The following is a 22,815-nucleotide window of genomic DNA, read 5'->3' as shown; positions in this document are numbered from 1 at the left end:
CTCAACTGTCGCGCTTACCACGTCATCATCTGTAAACAAACATGTCTTCGCCGGTCTGGAAGTTTTTCTCGGTGGCAGTGGAGGACAATGCTTTTGCTATTTGCAAAAAATGTTCAGCAAGGGTTCCGAGAGGAGGAAAAAATTCATCATGTTTCAACACATCCAATCTTATATCGCACTTGAGAGGTCGTCATCGCGGCGAAGATGTACTGAAAGAATACGAAGCCGCGGCAGCTGCAGCTAAAGTTAATAGCGCGAAGGCTAAAACAACGAGCGTCACTGTACCCATTCAGCGAGCATTTGAAAATGCTAAAAAGTTTTCCAGAGACAGCGAAAAGGCAAAAGCTATAAACGACAAAGTGATCGAGTTTATAGTCCTCGACGACCAACCTTTCTCCGTAGTAGAGGATCTGGGTTTTCGCGGATTAGTACAGCATTTGGAGCCACGTTACACCCTTCCAAGCTGCCGCTTCTTCTCTGATGTTTCCCTCCCTGCTTTGTATGAGTCAGTCGCCACACACATTCATAATTTGACACAATACTGTGTGACGGAAAGGGTTTAACAGAACCTGTCATGGAACTCTGGTCTGCAATTAACAACTTATTAGTCATTAACATAAGTATTTCACGCATAACAAACAAGAAATGCATCTATTCTACCTTTAGTGCATGAGGGTGAGGTAGGTATCCTTTTTAAACTAAAAAAATAAATACAATTCATTAACATTTGTCAACCTTAAATACATCTTAAAAACAAAAGTGCACTAATAAAACTGATATTTTAGCAGCTCTGGCCTAAACAGCAATCATCAGGCCTGACTCACCAAATGTTTTTGTGTAAACATTTGATAAGTCAGGCCTGATGTTTGTTGTTAAGGCCAGAGCTGCAAAAATATCAGTTTTATCACTGCACTTTTGTTTTTAAGATGTATTTAAGGTTGACAAATGTTAATGAATTTTATTTTTTGTTTAAAGACATATATACCTACCTCATCCTCATGCACTAAAGGTGGGATAGATTAATTTCTTGTTTGTTATACAAAAACTTCAACTTAAAGTAATTTAATTGCAGATAAACCATAGTACTGTTAAACCCTTTCTGTTACTAAGTATTGTGGTGTATTACACAAAAAGTAAAAAGTGGAAGAGTCAAGGAGTACTAATGTTTGCTGTTATAGTTGTGCCAGAACACTAAAATATCAGTTTCATCAGTGCTTTCATCTTGGATTTTTTTATTCTCATAGGAGCACAATCTGAAAGTTATTTTGAAAATTATAATGTAAAAAATTGCACTTATTGGTTATCGGTATCTGTATCGGTATCAGCTATTAAGATGACTTAATTATCGGTATCGGTCAAATTTTCTCTTATCGTGCATCCCTAATAATAACAACATTTAACAACACGCTAATATTTACAGCTTATAAAGGTCATCTCCATATGTGGCTACCCTACAGTGTAATTAAATAAAACAAAAAACAAAAAAACTGAAAAGGGTCATTTTTACAGTTCGGTTAAAGAGCACCTATTATGGGATACACGTTTTTAAACATCATTTTGTGTGTAAGTGTGTATTAGTACATGCTAACGATATTCAAAAAGTACATACCTCAAAGAAAACGATGACGCGAGTTATCGTCTCTAACGTTCGAGGACTACAAAAAACACTCGGATTGTAGGCAACAGTTTACTTCCTGGGATTAGTGACGTAGATAAGACCAACATTATCATAGTTCAGCCCTCTCTGCTTTGCTTGGGTACGCCCTCAAAGACGAGGGTGGGGAGCGCCGAGTCAGAAGAGAGCTAAAATGGCGGAGGTTGGGAGTCCCTGCTGTGACTCTGTTTGCAAACTCTTGTTTCATTGTTTAAGCGATTAAATCTCTCGAGTAGACGCTGTCTCTTTAGATGCGAGGCCAAAATAGCACTTTATGGACTTACACAGAGGACATCATGTTTAATACGGTTCCGGAAAAATCCAGTCAGAAGTTGTTCACGGAGTTTTCACAATAACTGCTTCTCATGAACCGAAGCTGGACGTCTCCTTCTGAAAGTTGGATTACTGTGCACTTCTGGATCACAGGCTGTAAGTATTCACGTTTATTATTTGCCTTTTACTGTACATTACGTAACCGGTAACCGGAGATTAACATAATGTGCGTGTAGAGCTAAGCTTGCAAGCGAACTGTTTTGTGTTGTAATACTGTATTTCATAAACAACGTACCATATTTACACACGTGTATGTTGAATTATGCAGACTATCGTTTTTTTATCGATGTTGGTTAAGACATGTTTACAAACTTGCTAAGTTACCAGCTAAACTGTTACCGGTAAAATTTGTTCTCATGATCAAACTCAAGAAACTCTAAGTACAGATGATTTGTTTAAAGTTATATGTATTTTACTGTTGTTTTTACTTGAAGCTTTCTTAGATTTTGAAACGAAGTAAACACGTAATGTGTGTTGCTAATGTTGGGCCATGTAACATGTAATACATTTACGTTTTAATGAATAGTCTAACGAGTTATAGTCGTTGTACTCTATTGTTATAATATGTCTTTTTGACTGAATACATGTTTGTTTTATTTGTCTATATCTTAGATTCGCAGCTGGACACATCCTTCTACACTGTATGCAAACATGCAACATCATAACACACAGTACAAGGAGTCAGACTGGCATATGAGGAGCAAAGGTGTGTAACACAAATGATGTATTTAGCTAATGAAACCACTACCAGTCTTAAATATATAACTGATGATGACAAAGTTTTTTTTCTCTGCATAATCATAGGAACCCAGACAGTAGCATCGTTTCACAATGTTTCCATCACCATCATCAGTGGATGCCTTTGCCGTCCGTAGCCTGAGATTTCAGATTTGCAGCAAAAAAAATTGATTTTCTCATTTATTGGAATGCTATGCAGGTATTTAAGTATTTTAGTAACTGTGTTAAATAAAGTAGTATTTACTTTTACAATAAATTTATGCTTGTTTATATTTTACAGGTATTTGTACCTTGCAGCCATCCATTACAATGTCACCAAGCCGTAACAAAAGCAGGAGAGGGAAAGTACAAGGCTATGTTCCCAAAACACACAAATGACATACCGTAAGCAGTAATGTTTTATTTCAAATACATTCATAATTAAAAACTTAATGTATGAAGCAGGGAAATAAATTATCAAAACAAAAGATTTGACCGCAATATTTCTACAGTTATGTGGATGATGTGATCAGGCTTGTGTTTGCTGAGGTATTTGAAGATAAGCTGAAGGAAACCCCGATTCCAATGGACCTGGCATCACAGTTTGAGAGACCTTCAAAGGAGGACGTGATTGCATGCCATCTTCAGTGCAGGGGTCGTCGGAAGCCAACATTCCGATCAGGAAGCTCCAAGCGTATCTGGAGAACAACACACGACAGGATGATAACCCTAAAGTGTCATCTTAGATAGCATCAGCTGACAAAGCTTTGATATGCCATTTATCTGAATAGATAGCTGTAAGAAGTGAATTGAACAATTTTTGAAAGAAGAGCACAATATGGTTACTAAAGTATGTTTATTTGTATATTGTTTAACATTTAAATATATATTTGTAATAAATAAACTTTTGACTGACTTTTATATTTTCTTTAAAGTTACATCTTTTGTTCTTTTGGGTACTTTGTTACTATAATGATACTTTTCTGTTATTGGTTTAAAAATGTAATAAAACTTACTCTAGTCCTGCGCCTCAAAGGCTTATAGTCGGTACAATAAATGTTCTGTGTGTAGGGATTTAGACAATTTGTGCAAAACCTGGATGATGAATCACGCAGGTAAGAGGCCCTGGAACCTGTTGCATTCTCCTTAAAACCTAGTAAGTAAAAACATAGCACAGTCTTTCATAATAAAGTTTACCATAGTAAAATAATGTAGAACTAACATTCATTTCAATTAATACTTTTTTTGTGCTACATTTGTTGTTTCCATATAGTTTGCACAGTAAAATAGTATGTAAGCAGTATTTTATAATTAATTTTACTAGAGTAAAATAATGTAGAAATTACCAAGTGAAATCGTTTTATAATCATTTCAACAAATACTTTATATGTGCTACATTTGGTGTTTCCATATAGTTTGCACAGTAATACAGTATGTAAGCAGTCTTATAATAAATTTTACTAGAGTAAAATAATGTAGAAATTACCAAGTGAAATCGTTTTATAATCATTTCAACAAATACTTTATATGTGCTACATTTGGTGTTTCCATATAGTTTGCACAGTAATACAGTATGTAAGCAGTCTTATAATAAATTTTACTAGAGTAAAATAATGTAGAAATTACCAAGTGAAATCGTTTTATAATCATTTCAACAAATACTTTATATGTGCTACATTTGGTGTTTCCATATAGTTTGCACAGTAATACAGTATGTAAGCAGTCTTATAATAAATTTTACTAGAGTAAAATAATGTAGAAATTACCAAGTGAAATCGTTTTATAATCATTTCAACAAATACTTTATATGTGCTACATTTGGTGTTTCCATATAGTTATGTAGTACGTTATAATTACCTTTTGGATGTCTTTGCAACACATTTTCGTCTTCGTTTAGCATTCTGGCAGAGCTAAGGACACCTAAAAAAGTTAAATCCAATCGCATTCATTGACGGAGATCGTTTATATCGTAACGGCCGTCTGAACTCTCTGGATCGAGCTCGAAGTGGTAAGGCAGTACAGACACCATCGTTTATAGAGAAATATAACGCTTGTTTACGATGCCTCTGAGGCTGTGACTCAGTCAGAATCTGTGTCAACCCACGCGTAGTCAGGGGCGTAACTTTCAAACACAAGCCGAACCCAGCTGACCAATAACAGTTGAGTAGTCATCTGACCAATCCGATTACACTAGACATTTTGGGAGGCGGAGACAGGAACTAAACCGAGCGTTTTCCAGACAGTGGGAAATCGGTGAGGTATGTAAGCAATTTATAAGACTCACAATGCATTAGTTCAAGTTTTAATAACATGTATGTACTATGGGATATTGCAATAACGTGCTAACGTGCCAATTTATTAGCATAATTGGTGCTCTTTAAAAGAAGTTTGATATTAGCAGCGTTTTTAAGATTTTAAACGAATTCCAAAACAGCTCACGTTTCTAAATAAGGGACGCGCAGAAAATGTCATTCATCATGTCATTTTATAGGTTGCACTCATTCACTTCACACACACTTTATACGTGCCTTAGGGGTTTATAATTTAGTGCTGTTTCAGCAAACACGTGATTATGTCTGGCCGAATATTTTTTCTGTTATTCGGATGAATTCGTTATTCGTTTTGAAGCTTTTATCCGTGCCTTTCCGAATAACGTATTTGGCTTCGGGCACATCTCTACTCATAACTCTGCGTTCAGCACAAACTGGGCTACAATATTATATGAGCTACATGCATGTACATATTTGTATTTTTGAGCAACATTTTTAAGTCACTGATATAAGTCCACAAAACCCATACTAAACATATTTTCACAAGACTTTTCTAAACAGAATCTAGTAGTCTAGAGATTTTTCTTTAAAATAACGTGAAAATCATTCTGCCTACTCATTCACATAAAACAATATATTGATTTAGAAATTGTAAGACCCTTTTTGTTTTGAGTGGCCGTATGCCAGAAGGATTTATTGACAGCTGAGAAACAAAAGACTTGCATAATGAGCTGCATAAATAGCCTTTTGGCAGGAATGTGAGAGGGAACTACAGTAAAGAATGTAGAGGACAAAAGGAATATATACATGTTTGTTTGTGGTTTATTAAAAAGTTAACAATATAATCAAAATAGAAATGAAGGCCAGTGGGAAATTTTCAGTTTATTTGGAAACAAACCCTATTCAAAAACTTAACTTGTATAAACTAAGAAACTGATACACAACAGAGCCATGTGACTCATGTTACCATATAACTTTATGTCCAAAAAGTGTGAATATGTTTTTCTACTTCATAGCTTTGTACTGATGAGAGGGATGCAGACCTGTAAGAGAGTTATATACAGCTGTTAGCATAAATTGTCCACGGAAATACCACATAAGCTTACATACATGGGTCATTCTATGAAAATGGTGGCTTTCCTGTCCCAGCCCCAACCACCAGGAAAAACACTTAAAATTTTCAGATAACGACACAAAATATATGTTTTTTTGTTTCAATTGAAGTGTTTTATTATTAACTCTTTCACCGCCAGCGTTTTTTTTTTTTTTTAAGTTGCCAGCCAGCGCCAGCGTTTTTCATGATTTTTACCAAAGTTTAATGCCTTCCAGAAAATGTTCTTCTTTAAATATATAAACATACAATATACCAAATGAAAGAATAGTCCCTCTGCTTTCAAACAAAAAAAAAAAACGTTTCATCCTACCTTCAGTGGTTCTTTTGTAATCAGCTTTTGAATATGGGTAGGTTTTTGCAAAAACACCACATTTTGAGCAAAAAGCAGAGATAATTCCATTTTTGTGACGGACTTTTCATAGAGATCCCATTCAGAGCGATCTTTAAAACAGACACGGACATGCAGCCGCTTGCCATGAGGCAATACTTCCCGGTTTAAAAAGTTGTGGAAGGGTGCCACCTGGTGGATAATAGCGGTATTGCGGAAAATTTACAGGGAATACCTGTCCGTCAATTTCTTGTCACTGGTGTTACAATTTATAAAAACCATCACTTTGAAAAAAATCAACATCCTTGCCAACTTCTTCCTGGGTTAAACATTCATTGTAGGTGTGGCTGTTTTAAAAAGCACATTGTGAGTTTGCACTCTCTCCTCATCTTTAAGCAATTTGATAAATAATTTGATAATTTCATGCGAGGACTTAAGATGTGTCACTGGTGTTACTACAGTTTATAGTAAGGGGAAAGTAAATTTTATTAATATAATTTTTCAAATTGCATGATTAAGTGATTTAATTACAATTTAAGTGTGGTTTGGGCTACTGTGGCCGCAATCTTAGATATGCCATTGTGTCTGCAGATTTTTCACTGGTGTTATCGTCACTAGTGTTACTGTTGTTGCTGGTAACACCAGTGACACGACGATAACACCAGTGACAATCAATAACACCACTAACTTTTTATCAATATAAAGTTTAATAAAAGCCTCAAAAATTATATTAATACAGACTTGTTAGCATTTCATTACTGTTTTAATATTGTAAACACATAATATTGCTTTCCTTTTGTCATTGGTTTCACTTTGCGTCACTGGTGTTACATTGCGTTACTGGTGTTACCGCATGGCATATTGGTTTTCTTGCATCAGTGTTTCCCAGAGTTTCCCAGTTTCATAGAATATGGTTTTTGTATCTACCTAACTGTTGCTGCATTCATTAGTAAGCATTTTAAGTATATCATCATTCAATTTTGATCACTCAACCTCAATTATTTCTACTGTTACAACAAAAAACACAATGGTAGATATAGAAAAAGGTCACACAATAGAACTTTACGCATGCCTGGTTAAAGTAAATTATTACTAATCAAGACAATTTCTTAATATTACATTAACTTTTTCTGTCTTTGATTATGTATGCAAATTAAGTGGTCAAATTACATTTTGGGAAGCCTGAATTGTCATCTAAAATATAGGTAACACCAGTGACGAAAAAGCAGCACAAACATTTTTTAATGTAATGTAGTAAAAATATAAAAATACATTAAGCTGTCATTTAAGTTGATTTATAATGTTAAGAAGTTAACTATTATCTGACTATAAGTTTTGGTTTAAAAAAAAGAATTACATTTTTAAAAAGTTGTCTGTTCAAAAAGCCACAATTTTCATAGAATGACCCACATAACTGATGGGTAAATATCACTGATAGCAGTACATTCAGCTAAACTATCATGTACATAAACTAAATTCAGAACATCTTAGATGAACATCTGCAGTGATTAGTTATATAAAAAGCTGTTTTCAGATGCCCATCCACATAGTCTAGCTTCTGTTGTTTTAATGCGTATAAACTTTAAAAACACATTGCATATGGCGTCCATGTGCGCAAGCTCATGTCTCTGCATCAACAACGCGAAGCTCATAAAAAATGTTGTTGCGTGTAAAGCGCATTGTACAGGGCCGGAGTGGGGCCACTTTTCAGCCCGGGAGTTTCAGGCCCAAGACCGGCCCACTTTTTCCATGTTATTCCAAATTAGCACTTTTTTAAAATTGGATAAATAAAGCAACAGTTCAGCTCTTACTATAGTTTTTATTAATATCATGGTTCAACAAATAAGGTAAAAGTTAAATTATATTTCACTTAAGATAAGAAGTTTACAAAATATTCCTCTACACTCTAAAAAAGGCTGGGTTACTTTTTACCCATAATAGGTAAATATTGGACAGAACACATGCTGGGTTAAAAATTACCCCATGCTGGGTTAAAAATAACCCAATGTTGGGTTGTTGTTATGCAACCATTAATAACCCAACAGTTGGGTTAAAACAACCCAGCACTGGGTCAATTTTAACCCAGCAGCGTGTTCTGTCCAATATATAAAATATATAAATAACCCAGCCCTTTTTAGAGTGTATTCCATAAGGAAAGGTTGATAAATTATTAGCATTGCTAATGCTATGAGGCTGATGATTAATGCAAATAGAAATATGAAAGTCCTAATTAAAAAAGAAAACAATTTGACAAAAATATTGAATACAATATTGGGTAAATGGCATAACAAGTGATTTATAAGCTTTTTTAGGCTGGTCATTTTTGACTAGGAAAACAAAAGGTGTTATAGGGTTCTAAACACAACCTGAGGGTTAAATAACTTTAATTCATATTGTTTACTCATGGCCTCCTCATTTTCAGCGGGGAACTGGCTTCTCTGCTGCTCAGAAGCTGCTTGCATAATATTTGCAAAGTCTATGAATCGCCATGTATACACAAAAAGGTAATATTTTAACAAAAAAATTTTGGCTTGTAAATAGTTTGACAACGGTATTAGCCGAATAATTACGTTGCTAATGCTAATCATTACTAGGCTTATTTCTCTTTAAGTTACCTGTTGCCACTTTTGTTTGTCCTCTTGAAAATAAATCTGTAGGTTTGGCACATTTGGCAGCATCCTCCTCCAATGGATTTTTTCTTCAACCTGTTTTTTACGCCCCCCTCCTCTCAGACGCATATTGTTACGGTAGGGCCGGCCCAGCCTACCGGAGAAAAGTTTTCTTGGACGTGCTATGGACCGAACCAACTCTATCGGAGGGGAGGGGAAAACTCCCTCACATGGTGTACAACCCATGCAGAGGCTGCGTGCTGCAGTGTCAATGTGAAACGTGTGAAGTGTCATTTAAGAGAAGATAGACTCACTAACGTGACAAATGTAAAAAAAAAAAACTCGACCGGCCCAAAAGTGAAGCGGCCCACCCGGGCCTGGCATTGTATGATATTGCATTGCATGTAAACAATATATGGAATCATATTATAGCACACACTTAAAGGACAAGTTCGGTATTTTAGACTTAAAGCCCTGTTTTCAGATTGTTTATGGTGAAATAGAATGGTTTTGACTGAAATTTCGACATTTGCGGCTGTCCTGAGAATTTTCGCGGGTTTGTGTTTCAGCTCAAACCTCTACAATGGGTTTAATGGTGCACTGGAACAATCCTTCCTAAAATGCATTAAACTTTCGTTTACAAAGACGTGAAACTCACCGAGTGGTCAGGGGTGTTCACTGATATGCTCACACAAAAATCGCTGCAAAAGATGCTTTCCAACAGCTGTTTTAGCATTCGTTGTTAACTTGTGGACCTATTTTCCCAAACGCCTCACACCCGTACATTCTTCCGCTTAGAGCTTGAATAATAAACACTCCAGCCCAGGTGGTGGCGCTAATCCGCCTTTGCCAATTGCAAGAATAGAAACAAAGTTCCCGGCGCGGAGTAATACCGTACCTCACAGGACATCTAATAAAAGTCCATGGAGCTGGTAAAAACTACGATAAAACCTGTTGGAATGCGTCTTTTGCAGCGATTTTTGTGTGAGCATATCAGTGAACACCCCTGACCACTCGGTGAGTTTCACGTCTTTGTAAACGAAAGTTTAATGCATTTTAGGAAGGATTGTTCCAGTGCACCATTAAACCCATTGTAGAGGTCTGAGCTGAAACACAAACACGCGAAAATTCTCAGGACAGCCGAAAATGTCGAAATTTCAGTCAAAACCATTCTATTTCACCATAAACAATCTGAAAACAGGGCTTTAAGTCTAAAATACCGAACTTGTCCTTTAAAAGATCCTGCAGTGCAGTCTTACTGAAAGTTGCCATGAAGGATAAGAAAGTGAATTACTGTGTTTAACACTGTACGACATGTAACAGTTATCCGCCATTATGTGGGTTTATGCATCCTTGTTTGTAAACAATATATGGAATCATATTACAGCACACACCTAAAAGATCCTGCAGTGCAGCCTTACTGAAAGTTGCCATGAAGGATACAAAAGTGAATTACTGTGCTTAACACTGTACGGCATGTAACAGTTATCCGCCATTACATGAGATCACGCATCCTCGTTTGTAAACAATGCGAAAGTTTTTCAATCTGAAGCGTGCAGTCTGCTGAGGTTGCTTATGTAGGCTGAACTGCACAAGCCATAAGCATATTACATGATAGCAAACATAAATGAGGATAAATAAGTTACTTACTTCAGAAATATATCCTCCTTCATTGCGTTTTCCATTTTTCTTCTTCTTAGGTAACGTAAAAGATGCTTTGTTTGTCATTGTTTGAACTGTTCGTCTGTTCATTACCATGTGAACAGTGGGTTCCGCCTCTGAGCATGACCACATTAGAGATAATGAGCTCAGCCAGGAAAAACTGTACTCTTTTTACTTCAATGGAGATTAGGGGTGGGCGGAATGACCAAAAATCTATTTCACGGAATAAGTCATTTTATTTCACGGAACGGAATATTTCACGGTATACATGTTTTTCAGTTTATATTGTTTTTTGATGATAAAAATGTACAGAAATACACCACTCACTATAGCTTTTAACTAAATGCTCACCACAGTTTTAAAATATGAGCAATTTAAAGTAAATAATGTTAAAGTGAAAATGCCCAGAAGATAACAACAGAAAAGTCTTGATTAGATAGAATCTTGTTTTTAATTGAGTTATTAATTTTATAGACTATTGAAGCTATAGTATGGCTTCATTGTATTTTGTATTTATGCATACATTACATTAAACATATGCATTATGTAAAATGAACAGGTATAAATATATGCAAAAACCTACAGACAGGATAAATACCTGTATATGAGAGAAGAACAACAACAACAACAACAACATTTATTTATATAGCACATTTAAAACAACACTTGTTGACCAAAGTGCTTTCCAATTCCCTATTTATATAAAACACGAAGGACAAAGCACAACACACATTAAAATTCCTAAAACAATATTCTCAAAGGCAGTTTAAGCACAAACATTACCACTATGGACAATTATAAGCAGCCGAGTAAAGATACGTTTTAAGTAAGGATTTAAAACCCTCCAGCGAATTGCAGGCTCTAATACCAGACGGTAGATTGTTCCAGAGGCGAGGGGCGGCCACAGAGAAAGCACAATCCCCTTTAGTTTTTAGTCTGGATTTTGGGACACTCAATTTAAAACCAGAGGACGACCTCAACAATCTAGTAGGGTCATAGCATATCAACATGTCAGCAATATATTCAGGGGCAAGCCCGTGTAAACCTTTAAAAACCATTAGCAGGACCTTATATTTCACTCTAAATTCCACGGGCAGCCAATGCAACGAAGCAAGCACTGGAGTGATGCTGTCATATTTCCTTGTACCAGTTAAAAGCCTAGCCGCTGCATTTTGTACTAATTGCAGATGGGACAACAGCTTATTAGGCAGGCCCAAATATAAAGAATTACAATAATCAAGTCTGGAAGATATAAAAGCATGTATAACGGTCTCCAAATCCTTAAAATTCAAAAAACTCTTTAATTTAGCAATACCCCTAAGTTGAAAGAAACAAGCTTTCACCACTGCATTGATTTGTTTCTCAAATTTCAACTCTGAGTCGAAAAGCACCCCAAGATTCCTCACTTGGGTGTGAACAATAGTGGACAAGGGACCAAGGTTAATTGCAGACCTCTCAATTCCCTTTGATGGCCCAAAAATCAACACCTCTGATTTAGACTCATTTAATTGTAAAATATTTGAGGACATCCATGCTTTGACTTCCTCCAGACAGTCAAATAACACAGTGAGATCAGACCCATCACCACATTTAAATGGAAAATACAATTGGGTGTCGTCTGCATAACAGTGATAAGCAACATTATATTTTTTACAAATCGAACCCAGGGGAAGCATGTATAAGGAGAAGAACAGGTCCAAGACAAGAGCCCTGGGGAACCCCCGAGAGAACCGACTGAGCGGCTGATGTGGAATTCCCTAATTCCACAGCAAAAGTTCTTTCTTGTAGATAAAAGGAGAACCATTGCAAAGCATTCCCCTTGATCCTCCCCCAATGACTTAAGCGGTCCAAAAGAATCCTATGGTCCACTGTGTCAAATGCTGCACTGAGGTCGAGCATGACCAGCACAACACAGTTCCCCCCATCTACAGACCTTAAAAGATCATTAGTCACTTTAAGAAGGGTGGTTTCAGTGCTGTGCAAAGGCCTGAATCCAGATTGGAACTTGTCATACAACCCATTAGCATTTAAAAAGTCTAAAAGTTGATTAAGTATCACCTTCTCCACTACCTTTGCCAAAAAAGGTAGCTTCGAAATCGGCCTATAATTATTAACCTCTGATGGATCAAGGCTGGGTTTTTTTAACAGCGGTTGCACCAATGCATGCTTAAAATAGGAGGGTACAATTCCCTCCGCAATGCTCTCATTCACTATAGATGTGATCACAGACCCCACCACGTCCCAGGCCTGGATTAACAGCCATGGAGGGATAACATCAAGAGAACAGTAGGCTGGTTTCAGGTGTTGCGCAATCTCTAAAAGGTGCGTTGATGTAACTGGTTCAAATCTCGATAACTGACCACCAGTGTATAAAACAGGGGGTGGTACTATGTGGCCAACAGCCTGCAAATTACAAATACTCTTTCTAATATCAGCAATCTTATCCATAAAGAATTGTGAAAAAGTATTACAAGACAACCCCGCATTTTCAGCCACAGAAAATGAAGCAGGGTTTAAAACCGATTTAATAGTACTGAATAACACTTTCGGACAATGGTGATGCTTAGCAATTAAATCAGAAAAGTATTGGGCCTTTGCTGTTTTAATAAATTGCTGATAGGTCATCATTGCTTCTTTTAAAATCTCATATGAGACTTGCAGCTTATCCTTTTTCCATTTCCTCTCCGCCTGTCTCCATTTTTGTCTAATAGATCGACTGTCAGCATTAATCCAGGGCTGGGGGGTAGCTATAGATTTTACCTGGTCCAAAATGACATTACACTTTGTGTTAAAAACAGCAAGCAGCTCCTCTGAACCCATATTGACTATCGTCGGATCTTTAACTAAAAACGGTGCTTGAGAGTTAAAAGACACAGAAAACTTTGAAACTACCTGTGCATTTAAATGCCTGGTGTAGCGGACCACCGTTTCATGGCCTGTAGAAGGCGCAGCAATCATCAATTTAAACAAAATTAAAAAATGATCTGACAGACCAATATTGTCTATTGTGAGGTCACATACAGGAGCCCCCCATGTCAAAACCAGGTCCAACGTGTGATCCTGAGCATGTGTGGAGCCCAGTACACATTAATTAAGATTAAATGAATCAAGCAAAGATAAAAAATCTTGTACTAGGGGCTTGTCAGGACAGCAGATGTGAATATTAAAATCACCTAAAATAACCAGATTATCACAGCCAGGAATCAGAAAAGATAGCAGCTCAGAAAATTCCATAATAAAATTTCTGTTGTAGCTAGGAGGTCTGTATATAAGTGCACACATAACAGGCACAATTAAGTCCACCTTAAATACTTGTTAAATACTAAAATCCCACCACCACGACCATGAGATTGCGGTGAGCTCAAAAAGTTATAATTACACGGGGATGCTTCAGACAGTGAGACCTGATCCTGCCCATTAAGCCAGGTCTCAGTCAAAAAAAAGAGATCAACGTCTCTCGACAGAATAATGTCATTGATTGCTAATGACTTATTGACGATAGACCTCGTATTTACTAGGGCCATCTTCACGTATACAGCAGGAGACACATCACTATGTGTAGATACAGACGAGGCATACTCTAGGCAGCGAAGGTTGTTATGGTTAACCCCCCTCTTCCTCTTAAAACTCTGCCGTATATGATTAAAACCAAAATACGCATCTCGGTGCGGTGGCATAACCGCTACTAGATGCGAGTACCTCACATGTCGTCTCCAAAGAGCCGACCCCGGGACCTTCTCTGCTGAACCCGCATATCCAAGGCATCCTGCTATAAAAGCACGCTCTCTTCTCTGTTTCACTCGCACGCCTCCTCGCTTTCCTCGTCTTTTACTGCGCTTTCTGCGGAGTCGAAAACAATCCGGCCAGCCACTTAAATCCACAGGTAGATGGGGAAAACATGGGGGATCACAGGGCTTTCGATCACCTGAGCAGCTCGATGCCAGCGCAACCGTTCTCCGAAGACTGAGTAAAAATTCCCGATCATAAACTTGCAGAGAGTTCACTTGCTGCACAAATAACGATAAAAACGGATTTAAAACAAACAAAACATAAAACAGGGACAGCAACCGACGGCATGCCGAGTGACTCACAGGCGCCATCTTGTTCACAGGTAAAAAAAAAGCTCTAGATATTATAAATGTGACAGGTATTATGATGTGATGATCATAAAATTAGTTTTAATGTCTTAACGCCCTTTACTTTCTATTAGACCTTAACATTTGCATCTCTTTCTCTATGTTTGTATAAGCAAATGGCGTGTCAATCTACATCGTTTCAGCAGCGCACGTGTCACTGATATAAACGCAAGTTTTGTCTTGGCTTGCTTAAAGTTCAGAAAACTTTACAACTATTAGCATTATTTGTGAGAAGAACTTTTTATTTGGCATCGCAGCTCCTTGCGCTTGCCTAGAGAGACCTCTGCACGTGAGAGACCGACCGGCCAGCTGCTGCATGAGGAGAGAGAGCGCGCGAGAGCGAGCAAGACAAGAGTCTCGCTGCGTGACCCGCGGTGGATTCACTGGCTCTTATTATAAAAATTACACAAATAACTCGTTCATTTTTGTTCAAGTGAACTATTTTACATGTTTCTCCATCACACTCAGTCTAACATGCTGGAGGGTAGAGTTAGCCACGCCCACTTATTTGCATTCCGCGGAATAGACGGAATAGAAAAATCTGTTACGTCTGACATTTTTTTCCGCGGTAACGGAATATACCGTCATACCGCCCAGCCCTAATGGAGATTATATAAATATTTGTTTTTGATTAGAATTAGCTTGTTTAGCTTGCTTTCTTTGGATATGTGTATCATGTTTGTGTGACAAATTTCAATTGATTTCAATTTATTTTTTTGTTTTGAGAGACAGCTGGTGGAAACAGAAATGTCTGAATGCGCACCCTGTTTATTTTCTTTATTTAACAAAAACACAAAGATATGTTGTTATTGTGAATGTACACAAATTAAAGAAGACCCTTCACAGTTTTAAATCATGTCAAACAGATAAGTGTATGATTATTATTGATGGAGTATTTTAAGTTGATTCTGTCATAATAAGGAGAAAACACGTCAAAACGCTGTGCTGCGTTTTTTGGACCCCAGAGGGTTAATGATTGATTGATGTTTGCACGTGCTATTGAAATGAGTGTAATTGTTCTATTTAAAAACTGCACACGAGTGACCTTGTTTAAACACAGTTTTATTCAAGGTGTTGTTAATACAATAAAGTAACATGTCCAAAAAATTCAGTCACTGTCTTATGTCACTTAAATATAATCGTCTTTGGCAAATGATGCAAGTTAGGGTTTTAACCGTGAATGTTCTATCGAGTTCAGCTGTTTTTTTTGTATGCTCAACTTTATGCAATGCTGTGAGAGACGACAATCAGATGACATCAGAGTACCGCAAGAGATCTTGTGGAGGAGTCTGGTTTCATATCGCTCTCACGGTACTCTGATGTCATCTGCTTGTCATTTCATGCAGCATCCCGTGAAGTCGAACACACCTATTAATACATAATACCAGGCAATCAAAAAGAAATGAGAATTTGTTGTTCCCTTTCAGTCGGTCACTACGACGTCAAGTCGTGACCAACGAATTGGGAACGTGCCTCTACTAAAATGCCAATGAACTTGGCATGCAGATATTTAACGAGAGGCAGTTACCAAATCACTATTTTTTTTGCTTCGAAAGGCGGCAGATCAACTGCTGTTGAGCAAGAAGAACATGGTCATATCTGCACTTCCATTGTTCTCCAATACTTTTATGGAAGGCTTCTTGCATGCAATTTCGCATTTATCTTCACAAAGCAAGTAGCTTGATCCTTCCATGACTTTTTAAAGTTTTCTTTGCAGGTGTTTTGGTCTCGTAGAAATGTGTGGACAGCTGCTTTGCTCTGTTTTTTATCCAGTCTTGTTCAAGACCAGAGCAAGTATGTTGGGATAACAAAGTAGTAATTTAATCTGCCCTTCTCTACAGGCTCCCTGCTATTAAAAAGCAATAATCTTACTAATGCTCTTAACAAGCATCTAGTTTGATTCTCTGTTGAATTTGCCTGTGCAGTTGCTGTGATCTCCTAAAGCATTGGTAAAATTCTCCCCTGAGCACAGAGACAACAAAAACAGCACAGTCTGGATTAACATCCTCCTAACTGAACCAACGACCAGCCTGCTTGTATTGACTATAACCAAGATGCCCGTCTCACACAGGGAGCTTTGTCAACCTTGTTACTGAACAAAGTAACAACCAGCTACATCCTTGGTCCAATGCTCAGCTAGTGCAAAGGCTTCTTGCATGCAAGTTGGCTTTTATCTTCAAAAAGCAAATAGCTTGGTCCTTCCATGACCTTTTAAAGTGTTCTTTGCAGTTGTTTTGGTCTCGTAGAACTGTGTGGTCAGCAGCTTTGCACTGCTTTTGTAATGCAATAAGTGTGACTTAATTCAATTAAAATCAACTACTTTTTAAAAACTTTTTTGTTTTGTCTCCATGTTAATCCACATATTGTAGGTGTTCTCATAATGTTTTCAACAACCTATTCATTTGACAAGTTAAGGGGAAGCTTCTAGCAGCATAATTTTCACAGTCTGGATTAACATCCTCCTAACTGAACCAATGACCAGCCTGCTTGTATTGACTATAACCAAGATGCCAGTTTCACACAGAGTGCTTTGTCAACCTTGTTACTGAACAAAGGAACAACCAGCTACATCCTTGGTCCAATGCTCAGCTAGTGCAATTTTTCAGTAAATCACAGATTTTAGAATGGCTGTTGAAGCTGTCTGTGTGATTTACCACACAGTTCTACGAGACCAAAACAACTGCAAAGCAGTGCAAATCAGCAGGACGCATTGATGGATAACATGGAAACCAATGTCTTGTTCAAGACCAGAGCAAGTGAGTTGATCCTCTTTGCAGTTCAGGGCCAGCTGGGCTGACTTTGTAAATCATTGCTGTTCAGTTTAGTGCTGATTAGGTTGGCCTTGTAAATCACTCCTGTTAAAAAGTACTTAAGTGGTCTTTAAGATGATGGGGATAACAAAGTAATAATTTAATCTGCCCTTCTCTACAGGCTCCCTGCCTTAAAAAAGCAATAATCTTACTAATGCTCTTAACAAGCATCTAGTTTGATTCTCTGTTGAATCTGTCTGTGCAGTTGCTGTGGTCTCCTTAAGCATTGGTATGATTCTCCCCTGAGCACAGAGACATCAAAAACAGCACAGTCTGGATTAACATCCTCCTAACGGAACCAATGACCAGCCTGCCTGTATTGACTATAACCAAGATGCCAGTTTCACAAAGGGAGCTTTGACAACCTTGTTACTGAACAAGGTAACAACCAGCTAAATCCTTGGTCCAATGCTCAGCTAGTGCAATTTTTCAGTAAATCACAGATTTAAGAATGGCTGTTGAAACTGTCTGTGTGATTAACCACATATATGCAGATTCTACTAGAATCAACCCTATGTTTGTGCCTTGCCTAGCAGCAAGACCTCTTTGGTGCAGTGGTAGGGTCCCCACATTCCATGCGGAAAACCCTATGTTCGAATCCTGGTAAGGGCACACTGGTTGGGAATGAAGAACATGGGCATGTCTGCTCTTCCATTGTTCTCCAATACTTTTGGGGAAGGCTTCTTGCATGCAAGTTGGCTTTTATCTTCACAAAGCAAATAGCTTGGTCCTTCCATGACCTTTTAAAGTGTTCTTTGCAGTTGTTTTGGTCTCGTAGAACTGTGTGGTCAGCAGCTTTGCACTGCTTTTGTATGCAATAACCGTGACTTAATTCAATTAAAATCAACTACTTTTTAAAAACTTTTTTGTTTTGTCTCCATGTAAATCCACATTTTGTAGGTGTTCTCATAATGTTTTCAACAATCTATTCATTTGACAAGTTAAGGGGAAGCTTCTAGCAGCATAATTTTCAGGAAGCATTGATGGATCACATGGAAACCAATGTCTTGTTCAAGACCAGAGCAAGTAAGATGATGGGGGACAACAAAGTAATAATTTAATCTGCCCTTATCTACAGGCTTCCTGCTATTAAAAAGCAATAATCTTACTTATGCTCTTAGCAAGCATCTAGTTTGATTCTCTGTTGAATCTGCATTGATGGATCACATGGAAACCAATGTCTTGTTCAAGACCAGAGCAAGTAAGATGATGGGGGATAACAAAGTAATAATTTAATCTGCCCTTATCTACAGGCTCCCTGCTATTAAAAAGCAATAATCTTACTTATGCTCTTAGCAAGCATCTAGTTTGATTCTCTGTTGAATATGTTGCTGTGGTCTCCTTAAGCATTGGTAGAATTCTCCCCTGAGCACAGAGACAACAAAAACAGCACAGTCTGGATTAACTTCCTCCTAACTGAACCAATGAGCAGCCTGCCTGTATTGACTATAACCAAGATGCCAGTTTCGCAAAGGGAGCTTTGACAACCTTGTTACTGAACAAAGTAACAACCAGCTACATCCTTGGTCCAATGCTCAGCTAGTGCAATGTTTCAGTAAATCACAGATTTTAGAATGGCTGTTGAAGCTGTCTGTGTGATTAACCACATATGGGCAGATTCTACTAGCATCATCCCTATGTTTGTACCTTGCTTAGCAGCAAGACTTCTGTGGTGCAGTGGTAGTGTCCCCACCTTTCATGTGAAAGACCCTATGTTCGCCCCGGGAGGGGCAGAATGGTTTTGCATGAAGAACATGGTCATGTCTGCATTCCCATTGTTCTCCAATACTTTTGTGGAAGGCTTCTTGCATGCAAGTTGGCTTTTATCTTCACAAAGCAAGTAGCTTGATCCTTCCATGACCTTTTAAAGTGTTCTTTGCAGTTGTTTTGGTCTCGTAGAACTGTGTGGTAAGCTGCTTTTCTCTGCTTTTGTATGCAATAAGTGTGACTTAATTCAATTAAAATTAAAAAAAATTTAAGATATTAAATAAATCTTTGATGTCCCATGAGTACATGTGTAAAGTTTTAGCTCAAAATACCCTATAGGTAATTTATTGTGGCATGTTAAAATAGGCACTTTATGGGGCTGAGCAAAAATGCACCGTTTTTGTGTGTATCCCTTTAAATCCAAACGAGCGGCTCAGGTGGGTGGAGTCTCAAGCGCTCGCGCTGTAGGGAAGACAGAGCATCAAGGAAGATTCTCTCACGAAAGAAGTGAGCGTTGTTAAGCATTATATAATTTAACAAGTTTAAAAAGTCAATCATCTGTTTTATGCATACTATATACATGTTATCAGCAGATGGGGAACATTGTGGAATAAAAAATAAAGACTTTTAGGTATCATAGTGTTTTAAACAGGCACAATGATTTTCAGCATGTTACAATAAATTACACTTCCACAAACACTCAGAAGTTTTCTTTTTGACCAAACCACACGAGCACATTTAAATGATCTGTAATAAAACAACACGTTTAATGCTTAAACTTTAGAGAAACAGATCAAATGACATGTTTACGTTTATTGTGTACACATATTGAACACATTCGCGTGTCTTTCAGTGTCTCACTCTCTATCTTGTAACTCTTCGTATTCATTTGAAACTTGAGAGAAACATTAAACAACATATTTATGCTTATTGTGTATGATAGTGAATACGCGTTGTTCTCTCACTCTGTCTCGTGCAGTGCATTAATCCTCGTGTTCATTCATATAAACTTCACAGAAACATATTAAACAACATACCAGTGAACGGTCGCATTGCTCTCTCTCTCTCTCGCTCTCTCTCTCTCTCTCTCGTTCGTTTGCTCACTCGCTCTCTCTCACTCACTCGCTCTCTCTCACTCACTCGCTCTCTCTGTTGCACTAAGGTAAGGTTTATCCTTTAAAGCGTTAATTCAATCTTTAGAAAGATTATTAAAACTACAAGTTATAAGATTGTAGGCTCCTGTTTGTGTTTGAGGGAATACAAACGCGTCGTGCTGTCAGTCATTCTTTCTGTCTGTCTCTCGCACTCGTGAGGCTTTTCATGGTTGGATAGCGCAGATGAAGGGGCGGTATCATTATAATCAGATCCCCTACCTACGTCATGCGGGGAGCGAAATCCGAATGACCTATATATTCAAATGTTTGCAGAGAGAGCCTTACCAAAACAAAGTTACAGGGTTGCTATTTTTCATGTTTTCTGGGTTGGTAGAAGCACTGGGGACCCGATTATAGCACTTTAACACTGAAAAAGTCTGATTTTCATGGAATGTCCCCTTTAAAAACTTTTTTGTTTTGTCTCCATATAAAGCCACATTTTGTAAGTGTTCTCATAATGTTTTCAACAACCTTTTCATTTGACAACTTAAGGGGAAGCTTCTAGCAGTTTAACATGGAAACCAATGTCTTGTTCAAGACTAGAGCAAGTAAGTTGATCCTCTTTGCAGTTCAGGGCCAGCTGGGCTGACTTTGTAAATCACTGCTGTTCAAGTGTTCAGTTCAGTGCTGATTAGGTTGGCCTTGTAAATCACTCCTGTTAAAAAGTACTTAAGTGGTCTTTAAGATGATGGGGGATGGCAAAGTAATAATTTAATCTGCCTTTCTTTACAGGCTCCCTGCTATTAAAAAGCAATAATCTTACTAATGCTCTTAACAAGCATCTAGTTTGATTCTCTGTTGAATCTGTCTGTGCAGTTGCTGTGGTCTCCTTAAGCATTGGTAGAATTCTCCCATGAGCACAGAGACAACAAAAACAGCACAGTCTGGATTAACATCCTCCTAACTGAACCAATGACCAGCCTGCCTGTATTGACTATAACCAAGATGCCAGTTTCCCAAAGGGAGCTTTGACAACCTTGTTACTGAACAAAGTAACAACCAGCTACATCCTTAGTATATTGCTCAGCTAGTGCAATGTTTCATTAAATCACAGATTTTAGAATGGCTGTTGAGGCTGTCTGTGTGATTAACCACATATGGGCAGATTCTACTAGCATCATCCCTATGTTTGTGCCTTGCTAACAACAAGACCTCTGTGGTTCAGTGGTAGTGTCCCCACCTTTCATGTGAAAGACCCTATGTGTGAACCCCGGTAGGGGTGGAATGGTTGTGCATGAACAACATGGTCGTGTCTGCACTCCCATTGTTCTCCAATACTTTTGTGGAAGGCTTCTTGCATGCAAGTTGGCTTTTATCTTCACAAAGCAAGTAGCTTGATCCTTCCATGACCTTTTAAAGTGTTCTTTGCAGTTGTTTTGGTCTTGTAGAACTGTGTGGTAAGCTGCTTTGCTCTACTTTTGTATGCAATTAGTGTGACTTAATTAAATTAAAATCATCTACTTTTTAAAAACTTTTTAAAAACAGTTTGCACACTCTTATAGTAAAACATTTTGGTGATGATGATGTAAACGAAATAATAAATTGATGACATTAAGACAAAGAACCCATAGGTTTTGAGTGTAAATGGGTGTTTTATGAAATCAGAGCAAGCACACAAACAACATTTGGATCTATTCTTGATAAATCAGTAAGCAAGTTGCGACTGTAATCGCAATGTGGTGTGCACATGAATCCTGAAAATCTGACTATTTCTGCATAAAATAGTGTGACGAGTTAAACTAAAAAAAAAAAAAAAAAAAAAAAACCATTCGGAAACTAAAAAGTGAGTGATGTTTGATGATACCCTATTATCTTTTGTGCTCATGTCAGAAAATTAGAGATCTTGGCAGCCAAATGTATTTAGGTTTACCATGGTTTAGATTTGGTGCTGTGTGTACATGAAGCCAAAACTCTGTCAGGATTCGTAGAGACATGGAGTAGATGGTCTCTGTCTATTGTGGGATTTTTATGTTGTTTTATTAATCAGTATGTCATGTTATAATTCATATGTGCTATTATGCTTTCTGTGCTGAGTACAAGAAAGTTGTCTGTGTTCGGTTGGGGGAGAAACAGCATATGCTGAGGAATGTATACATCTGGAAATTGTTAAGATAAGAGAGAGGCCTGAGGGGGAAAAGTATTTAATGATGTTATTAACCAATGCTTTAATATTCACAGGATAAAATATGCCATGTATTTCTTACTTAATCAGTATTAATCATTGAATAATTGATGTAATAAATATAAGATGTTGTCTTTGATAAATTTGTATTAACCAATGAAATGAAGGTTGCATACAGAATAACTTAATGGGGGCAGGG

General features: G+C 37.6%; 2 long non-coding RNA genes across 3 annotated transcripts; one reads left to right on the top strand and one right to left on the bottom strand.

The window, feature by feature from the left end:
- The first annotated feature begins 1,518 nt into the window (after nt 1-1,518).
- LOC135718268 (uncharacterized) lies at nt 1,519-3,357 on the top strand. Of its 2 annotated transcripts, XR_010520709.1 has the most exons (5): nt 1,519-2,083; nt 2,600-2,693; nt 2,792-2,924; nt 3,006-3,109; nt 3,217-3,357. It is a non-coding gene; the product is annotated as an uncharacterized lncRNA (long non-coding RNA). The 2 variants fall into 2 exon arrangements; XR_010520708.1 differs by having other exon boundaries at nt 1,519-2,693.
- On the bottom strand, nt 3,111-5,027 carry LOC135718269 (uncharacterized). Its single transcript, XR_010520710.2, has 3 exons — nt 4,562-5,027; nt 3,721-3,857; nt 3,111-3,402 (listed from the first exon to the last, which is right to left on the bottom strand). It is a non-coding gene; the product is annotated as an uncharacterized lncRNA (long non-coding RNA).
- Nucleotides 5,028-22,815: the final 17,788 nt, after the last annotated feature.

The sequence above is a fragment of the Paramisgurnus dabryanus genome, chromosome 10 (genome assembly GCF_030506205.2).
Source record: "Paramisgurnus dabryanus chromosome 10, PD_genome_1.1, whole genome shotgun sequence".
NCBI classification, from domain to species: Eukaryota; Metazoa; Chordata; class Actinopteri; order Cypriniformes; family Cobitidae; genus Paramisgurnus; species Paramisgurnus dabryanus.
This window is presented reverse-complemented; position numbering and strand designations above follow the sequence as displayed.